We start from the raw sequence: 10,139 nt of genomic DNA, 5'->3' as shown, positions 1-10,139 counted from the left end.
AGTTACACACCTCGATCATATTGTTGTAGTGCTTAGGCGAAGCCCTACGTCGGTAACTTCATCATCCCCGTCACCACACCGTCGTGCTAATGGAACTCTCCCTCGGCCTCAACTGGATCAAGAGTTCGAGGGACATCATCGAGCTGAACGTGTGCTAATCGTGGAGGTGCCGTGCGTTCGGTACTTGGATCGGTTGGATCGCGAAGACGTTCGACAACATCAACTGCATTACTAAACAGTTCCGCTTTTGGTCTACGTGGGTACGTAGACACACTCTCCCCTCTCATTGCTATGTACGCATCTCCTAGATAGATCTTGCGTGATCGTAGGTAAAATTTTGAAATACTATGTCCCCCAACATCCATATCCCATTGATACGCCTAGTTGATGTGAGACTATATATCCTTCTTTTTTTCTTCTCCACAACCACCGTCTATTCCACCTATAGTGATATGTCCATGGCTCATGCTCATGTATTGCGTGAAAGTTGAAAAAGTTTGAGAACATCAAAAGTATAAAACAATTGCTTGGCTTGTCATCGGGGTTGTGCATGATTTAAATATTTTGTGTGATGAAGATGGAGTATAGCCACAGTATATGATTTTGTAGGGATAAGCTTTCTTTGGCCATGTTATTTTGAGAAGACATAATTGCCTTGTTAGTATGCTTGAAGTATTATTGTTTTTATGTGAATATTAAACTTTTGTTTTGAATCATACGAATTTGAACATTCATGCCACAATAAAGAAATTACATGTTAGGTAGCATTCCACATCAAAAATTCCGTTTTTATCATTTACCTACTCGAGGACGAGCAGGAATTAAGCTTGGGGATGCTTGATATGTCTGTAACGTATCTATAGTTTATGATTGTTCCATGCTATTATATTATCTGTTTTGGATGTTTTATATGCATTAATATGCTATTTTATATGATTTTTGGGACTAACCTGTTAACCTAGAGCCCAGTGCCAGTTTCTGTTTTTTCCTTGTTTTAGAGTTCCACAGAAAAGGAATACCAAACGGAGTTCAAACGGAATAAAACTTTCGCGATGATTTTTCTTGGACCAGAAGACATCCAGAGGACTTGAAGTGCACGGCATGGAAGCCACGAGGCAGCCACAAGGACGGAGGGTGCGCCCCCACCTTTGTGGGCCCCTCGTGACTCTACCGACCTATTTCTTCCGCCTATATATATTCTCTTATACCCCCAAAACAACCAGGGGAGCCACAAAAACACGTTTCCACCGTCGCAACCATCTGTACCCATGAGATCCCATATAGGGGCCTTTTTCGGCATCCTGTAAAAGGGGATTCAATCACGGAGGGCTTCTACATCAGCACCATTGCCCTTCCGATGAAGCGTGAGTAGTTTACCACAGACCTACCGGTCCATAGCTAGTGGCTAGATGGCTTCTTCTCTCTCTTTGATTCTCAATACCATGTTCTCCTCGATGTTCTCGGAGATCTATTCGATGTAATACTTTTTTGCGGTGTGTTTGCCGAGATCCGATGAATTGTGGATTTATGGTTAGCTTATCTATGAATATTATTTGAATCTCCCCTGAATTCTTATATGCATGATTGATATCTTTGCAAGTCTTTTCGAACTATCGATTTGGTTTGGCCAACTAGATTGGTTTTTCTTGCAATGGGAGAAGTGCTTAGCTTTGGGTTCAATCTTGCGGTGTCCTTTCGCAGTGACAGTAGGGGCAGCAAGGCACGCATTGTATTGTTGCCATCGAGGATAAAAAAGATGGGGTTAACATCATATTGCTTGAGTTTGTTTCTCTACATCATGTCATCTTACTTAATGCGTTACTCTGTTCTTCATGAACTTAATACTCTAGATGTAGGCAGGAGTCGGTCGATGTGTGGAGTAACAGTAGTAGATGCAGAATCGTTTCGGTCTACTTGACACGGACGTGATGCCTATACTCATGATCGTTGCCTTAGATATCTTCATAACTTTGCACTTTTCTATCAATTGCTCGGTAGTAATTTGTTCACCCACAGTAATATTCTCTATCTTGAGAGAAGCCTCTAGTGAAATCTATGCCCCCGGGGTCTATTTTCCATCATATAATCTTCTATTTTCCATCATATTAGTTTCCGATTTACTTCCTTTGCAATCTTTTACTTTCCGATCTATAAACCAAAAATACCTAAAATATTTACTTTACCGTTTATCTATCTCTATCAGATCTCACCTTTGCAAGTAACCGTGAAGGGATTGACAACCCCTTTATCGCGTTGGGTGCAAGTTGTTGTTTGTTTGTGTAGGTATTCGGTGACTTGTGTGTTGTCTCCTACTGGATTGATACCTTGGTTCTCAAAACTGAGGAAAATACTTACTCTACTTTACTGCATCACCCTTTCCTCTTCAAGGGAAAAACCAACACAAGCTCAAGAAGTAGCAGGAGGCGCTCCCGACTACGCTGGATGCGGCAGTCCTCATCGGTGATTAGCCGCGGCAGAGGCATGAGGTCCTGCGCCTACTAGCGCGTACGGGTGTCCGAGAAATTCATCTGCGAACGTGGCTGGTTGAGGCACCATGCCACCGCGTCATATGCGTGGGTGGTCTCGAACGTCCCGACACCGAGACGTACGTCATCGGAGCAGATCTCCGCGTAAAACATACAGAAGGGGCGGGCACGGACGCCGCGGTAGCCGGTGCTGCTCCGGGCGTGTGATACGTCTCGAACGTATCTATAATTTTTTATTGCCCCATGCTGCTATATTATCAGTCTTGGATTTTTACATTCATTTTATAGCAACTTTATATCATTTCTTGGGACTAACCTATTGACATAGTGCCCAGTGCGAGTTGTTGTTATTTAATTTTTTACTTCGCAGAATATGCAAATCAAACGAAGTCCAAACGGAGCGAAACCTTTTGGAGATTTTCTTTCTGCCTAGAAGACAACTTGGGAGTCAAGGAAGTGTGGGTGGGGAGGCCTGTGGGGCCCACAAGGCACCAAAGCGCTCTAGAGGCCCGTGGCGCGCCCTAGTGGGTAGTGGGGCTCATGGGTGCCCTATCCACTACCTCTCAACTCTATAAATACCCAAATATTCCAAAAACCTTAGGGGAGTCGACAAAACACAATTTTAGCTGTCGCAAGTTCCAGAACAACGAGATCCAATCTAGAGCCCTATTCCGGCACCTTGCCAGAGGGGGAAACAATCACGGAGGGGTTCATCATCCTCATTGGTGCTCCTTCAATGATGCGTGAGTAGTTTATCACAGACCTACGGGTATGTAGGTAGTAGTTAGATGGTTTTTTTCTCTCTTTTTGATATTTAATACAATGTTCTCCTTGATGTTATTGGAGATCTATTTGATGTAATGACTTTTTGTGGTGTGTTTGTTGGGATCCGATGAATTGCGAGTTTATGATCAGTTCTATCTATGAATATTATTTGAGTCTTCTTTGAACTCTTATATGCATGATCTTTATAGCTTTGTATTTTTTCTTCGAAACTTTGGTTTGGTTTGGCCAACTAGATTGGATATTCTTGCAATGGGAAGAGGTGCTTTGTGATGGGTTCGATCTTGCGGTGCTCAATCCCAGTGACAAAAGAAGAAATGACACGCATGTATCGTTTCTATTAAGGATTAAAAGATGGGGTCTATTGCTATATGAATAGATCTTATCTACATCATGTCATCGTTCTTATTGCATTACTCTATTTCTCCATAAATTTAATACACTAATGCATCCTGGATAGCGGTTGATGTGTAGAGTAATAGTAGTAGATGCAGGCAGAAGTCAGTTTACTAACCTTGGACGTGATGCCTATATACATGATCATTGCCTTGGATGTCATAATAATTATTTGCTCTTCTATCAATTGCCCAATAGTAATTTGTTTACCCACCGTATGCTATTTTCTCGAGAGAAGCCACTAGTGAAATCTACGGCCCTAGGTCTATTTTTTAACATATTATTTTTAGATCTATTATTTCAAACCCCAAAAATACCTTGCTGCATTTTTCTTTTTTATTTTATTTTGTGTTTTTGCAAGATCTATTTATCAAATCTCATACAATTTAATATATGTTAATATCGTGGAATTGACAACCACTCTTACGCGTTGGGTCGTAAATATTTGTTATTTGTGTGAAAGTTGTCGTTTACATAGTGTTGTTTGGTTCTCTTATTGGACTAATGTTTTTGGTTTCATAACTGAGAGGAATACTTACCGTTGTTGTGTTGCATGCCTGCATCATCATCTCCTCTTCACGGAATTACCAATGCATATACAAGCAATCAGCACGCGGCGGCATGTCGGTGTTGTGGGAAGAAGGATGGCACGACGGCAAGGAAGTAGGGGGCGGCGAGAAAGAAGGAGGCGCTGGAGTGGCGGTTGGCGGGCTCGTGCGCACGGATTTTATAGTACACGCCTGATGCCGCACGTAAAGTGTTGTGCGCCGTGCTGCCTTTTCGCACGTGCACATATTTTTCCCGCGCCAGATTCTTCCGCGCCTGTTGGAGCGCACCAAACCATCCCGCGTGTCAAAACTAGCTATTTCTTCGCGCGCAATATTTAGCGCGGCTGTTGGAGATGCTAGTATCTATTTGAAGAGGCAAATTGCGAAGAAACTGCCACTGGCGGACGGCCGCACCAAACGAGTCGCACAACTCGTCCTCTGTGTCGCTCGATCCCCCAACTCCCCCACTAGCGCTCGCGCTAGCCGCTAGGGTTGCAGGCCGCCGCCGTCGCGTCGCCCGACAGCCCGTCCCGATCTCACCGGCCGCTGGCCTCGACGCCCTCCGCCCCCTCCGCCCCGGCCGCTGGCCTCGACGCCCGACGCCCCGGCCGCTGACCTCGAAGCCCGACGTCGCCGCAGGTGAGCTTTCTCCTCTCTGCTCTGTCTCCTAGATGGATGGATGAATGGATGAACTGGATGTATGTTTCCTCTCTGCTCTGTCTCCTAAATGGATGGATGAATAGATGAATGGATGAATGAATGTATGCTTGTTTGGTAGGAGTAGATGATTTGGTTGATGTCTGAATGGATGGTGCTAGCTTTTCCCTAGATGGACGGATGAATTTTGGCACTGTGAATGCTCAATGCTACCGTGATTACAAGTTATAGTGAAGGAAACTTGAAACCTTCTTTAGTGTAGTATTTAGCAATCTATGATATTCATAAATTGCTCGAAACAACTAAGTGTTAGCAATTCAGCACTCGGTTTCAATTCAGGGACAATGCAGATATTTCAGCACACAACTTATCCTATAATCTGATACCACAATCACAGAAAAGAACTCGACGGCTGATTCTGTGGGAAGCTTCCCAAAAGCTGATTTTGGAGAACCAAAAGCTGAAAAGAACTGGGCTAACCAAATCCTGCCCAAGTTCGTCGTTTCTTGATACGGTTTGGTGTGCTTTTCAGTTTCCCTTACAAATCTGTATCTTCTGTTTTTACAGCGAGGATCACGGTATTCGATTTCCTGACTAGAGCTGTGTTCATGTCGCAAGAATTGGAGCGTGCAGCAATGGCGGCCGCGCCCCGTGAGGTTCCGACGCCCTTGGCCTCCGCTATTCTTCTTCTGCCGGCCAAAAGGGTGAAGCAAGATCCGAGTTGTCCGGAACTCTCGTCCGCGGTTCCGGCCATGGAGGCCGCAGGCTAGTCCACGCTCTCGGGTGACCTCATCCGCCGCATCGCCGACTCCTTCCTCGCCAACAACGACCTGGACTACTACATGTCTGTCCGCGGCGTCTGCCCCACCTGGCGTGCCGCCACCGACAACCCCACCAGCCACACCGGGGACTCCCGCTTCCATTCGCGCGGGTGGATCGTCCTGGACGAGGACTTCCAGGGCGACGGCAGGCGGGTCTTGCTCAACACCCTCACCGGCCGCTTCTTCCGCATCATTGGTACCAGTCAGGGCTTCTTCGTCCTGGCAGACAGGAGCCCTCCTCACGCCGCTCGTGTCTTCAATCCTCTCACCAGCTGCATGGTTCGTTTTGTGGCGCCCGTGCCCTGTGAGGTGGGGCTCTCTGAAGTTGACTCCTCGCTGGCGCTCGCTTTGTTCTGCGACTCATCTCGCACGATTTACAAGGCTGCTCGTGACAGTGAACATTTTGTCGCTGTCAAGACGAGGTCTAAAAAGCCGGCGGTTTACGATTGCTTCCGCAAGGCAGCTGTAGGTGGTGTCTACGCAGAAATCAGTGGTCTGAAATCAACCGTATTAGCTGAGACGATTACAATTTTACCCATGGCTATGCGGGCTTGTTTTAGTGCTGATTCTGAGTTTTACTCCGATCTTCATAGAGATGTGAAGGACCTCCAGAGTTCCCTGGTGGTTTTATCTGGACAGATGTTGCTCGTCGTGGGTGTGCCCATTCCCTTTGTTTGCCAAGTGGACATCGATGCAGCTAGGTTGCATCCTTTGAGGAGCATCGACAGATTTGCCATCTTCCTCAGTAACCGGAGGTGCCTAGCTGTGGACACTGACATGTTCCCATCGATTAATGCAAACTGTATCTATTTCATTCATCTTCTGGGTACGTCTGCTTATATATGCAAGTCCAACATAGAGGACAGGAAAGTAGAGAGGATCTCTGAAAATCCAGATTTCGTGAAGCAGGGCAAGCAGTTTGTCCTCGTCGCTTGCCGTCCTGTGACGGTCATCCAGCTTCTATCGAGCTACACCATCAACATCCCGGATTCTCAGCTGGCACTGCAACAGATGCCATAAGGTGCCGGTCAGATCTTCATTTTGCTCTGGGGATAGTGATCTCGATGGCCAACCGACAAGGCTATGCTTCTGCGAAGCAACTGCTACTTCTTTTTTTTTTGTTATTTTGGACATGCCTTGCCTTGTCACGGTTAAGAAACAGGTTGATTCAAGGTTAGATCACCTGTAGTGCAACTACTGTTTGGTATCTTGATTAGTACGTACTTGGTATCAACCTAATGTTACACGAGTGTGGTTTTGTGTAGCTTGAGCTACGTGGTACCCCTTATCTTAGCCATCCATTTTTGCATCATGATCCGTGCAGGCACATTTGTCATTTTTGTTTTTCTCAAACGAAACAACGTATAAACTTCAAACTTTGCAGGACAACAAAACATTCTAATTACTATGTGCGAAAAAAACTTTCAGATTTTTTCATGCATTTTAAGTGCAAAAAATCCTCGTTTTGTATATTTATGTCAGTCCAAAAAATCTGAAAGTTTTTTCACACATTGAAGTTCTAAATTTGGTTTGATCTGCAAAGTTTGAAGCCCATATGTTCTTTCATTTGAGAGAAACAAAAAAGAGAAATCTTCTTGCTGTAAGTTAGTTGACGAGTACGGATCTCAAAGCAATGTTGGAGGGCTGGAGATAAGAGGTTCCGTGTAGCTCGACCTACAGAGAAACTTTACCAATGTTACACATAGTGTGCTTGATGCTATCTTTTGTCCGTGTGTCCACTTGTTCTTCTCTTGTATTATTATTACTTCCTAGCAATGCAATGTGGTGCTTGATTTCTGGCTGTAGTAAATGTTTGTCCAAATTTTGACAGCTTCTGAATTAGTGAATTTAGCTCCTGCAATTGGACCATGATCATATTAGCATGCATCCCTATTCTCTGTAAGCTTTGTTAATTTTGCAATACCATGTACTAGGCAAGAAGTGGTTTGAAGAGCTGATGTATGATGCGGCATGGGCTTACAACAGGGTATGGAATTAGCGTTTGATCTATTTTCCGAATACTCCCATGCATCTATGCTTTAGCCTGTTGAACTAGTTGCATTTGTAGTATGTTCCTTGTGTTTCTGGGCATTACTGTACAAATATATAAAGAACTGAAGATGTGCTTTGCAGTTTATCATTGCTGCAAAGAACTTGAGATGTTCCCAGCTTATAAATATTTTTGACATGGGTGGCAGTTGCTGTCTCTAAAGGGGAATGGTAGATTCTTTACATACTTTTTCCTGGCAGGTGTTGCACATTTACATAGTTTTTATCCTATTTAGAGAATGCATGTGCTCTGAGCTGTTTTTATCGCATTTAGTGTGGCAAAAGTTAGCACAGAACAGCTGTTGGAAGTAACATAGACTGAAGTTGAAAGTAGTGCTGCCTGTAATGGATTACCTACAGCAGATCCATGCACAACTTACTAAGGAGTGTTCTGTGCCATTGTGCCATTGGATGTTGTGCCCTTGTGAACCTGTAGTTTACCAGTCTGCAATGCATTGCCTTTTTGTTTATTGTAGCAGCTGTGAGCTTGTAGGGATGTATCCGAACGGACCAATACTCAGTTAACTTCTATTCTAGGTTGGAACCTTAGCAAACTAATGGAAACTTGAAGTCTGCATTGTGCCATTGAGATCATAAATAAATTCAATTAGCACATCAGTTGTTTTTCTTAAAAAAAACAGTTTGTTCAGTTAGTTGAAGATTATTGGTACATCATTACTTTCATCTATTCTTCAACCCCTAGTACTAGTCAGAACAGGTTTATGAAAGTAATGCTGTCTGGGGTCTATTCTTCAACCCCTAGTACTAGTTGCATTTGTAACACGTTCCTTGTATTTCTCGGAAGTACTGCAGGGACGCAATCTGCAGCACCATTGATATACATATTTCGGACACACTTTGCTGTTGCTGTCTCTAAATGGATCATGTAGTTTATTTTTTACATATTTTGCCTGGCAGGTGCTGTAGATTTACATAGATATTATCATGTTCATTCGATCATACTAGGAAACAAGTTAAAAGTATGCAGAGAACAGTTGCTGAAAGCACTATTTTTGAGTCGAGCGACTAGTCGATGAGTCGTCAAAAAGAAAGTCGACTCAACAACGTGTCGACTAGTTGCAACTAAAGGGTCATTAACCTCTTTCCCAGCCCGGTGGCTATGTTGTTTGTTGTTAATCTAAGTTTTTTCCTAAAACCACAGGTTAGCTTGTTATCCCTCCATGTTGTTTCAACTGCCTGGATTGAGCTATTGCTGATACTCATTGCAACTCAGTAGAACGAATTTCATCCCTTTGATACTGATTAATTGATGGTGTGGTGAATTTCTGTCATATGGTGTCAGTTTTCCGCATGGATTTTCCTTTGTTTTGTGTCAAGGACCAATTAGTTTTATGACGGTGTTTTCTTTAATCGATCAGTTCACATACCAATTTTCCTTATAAAAAAGTAGATCAGTTTGTTCACTTGTGGACGATTAGTGGTATAGGGGTCAAGTCTAAAATCCTCAGTACTGATTACAGTGACGTTGCGTTTTGTACTTCTGAAACCCTCTTTCTGTTTCAGAGGACACATTTGAAACTCTGAATGAATGCTTCTTCCGTAGCTTCAAGATAATCGCTGGTCTTATTATCTCTTGGAGTTCATTGTTGTATCAGTGACTGAATGCAGTTATTAGGGCTATCTATGTTGTACCTAGTTGCTGCATTTCACTATGTACCTAGTTGTGCTACTTCAGAAGCTGACACTAACAAGGGCTAATAATGCAGAAAACTGCACTCGAAGTTCTCAATAACCTATCTCGAAACACACTGGGAAAACTCCCTTTCCCAGTGTGTATATAGTGAACGCCCTTTCAGTCTTGCCTCATGCAGTATAATGGATCAAGCTTCTTCTCCAGACTTCGATTATGGCTGAAGCTAGAGCATTGCATCTATCTACTGTCATTGCTAGGAAACTCAACATCCAGAGACCTATCTTTGTCCAAAGCTTCTACTGCGAAGGACATCAATTCTGCTCTTACTTGTCGACCAGCTGTCGTGGAGAATCATCTTGGCGACCCAACAAACCCTCATGCTGCCGGGGAGAACCATTCTGACGACATGACGAATAATCTTGTAGCTGGGCGAATCATCACGCCGTCGGGACAATCATCCTCACGACGTGGCGAATCGTCGGTCCGACTCCACCATCTACTATACCGACTAGGTTGTGACAAACTGACCATGTCCGCGCTACTCTGAGTTAAACCGGGTGCCCAAATTCTTGTGGAGTAGGAGGCCAACCGGTCACGTGACTGATAATAAATCGTGTTGTTCTTCTCTAGTGCTGCCTTTAACAAGTTGATCACATGGCGAGTAGTCGTGAATATTATGGTCGCGCCTGACCGTGGATGGGGATGGTTGTCTATGACACCCATTGGTACCGGCCGCCTCATGGTC

The 10,139-nt window shown here is 44.1% G+C and overlaps 1 pseudogene; it reads left to right on the top strand.

Annotated features, from left to right (window-relative positions):
• The first annotated feature begins 5,478 nt into the window (after positions 1-5,478).
• On the top strand, positions 5,479-7,011 carry LOC119273260 (annotated as a pseudogene).
• Positions 7,012-10,139: the final 3,128 nt, after the last annotated feature.

The sequence above is a fragment of the Triticum dicoccoides genome, chromosome 3A (assembly GCF_002162155.2).
Source record: "Triticum dicoccoides isolate Atlit2015 ecotype Zavitan chromosome 3A, WEW_v2.0, whole genome shotgun sequence".
Taxonomy (NCBI): domain Eukaryota; kingdom Viridiplantae; phylum Streptophyta; class Magnoliopsida; order Poales; family Poaceae; genus Triticum; species Triticum dicoccoides.
This window is presented reverse-complemented; position numbering and strand designations above follow the sequence as displayed.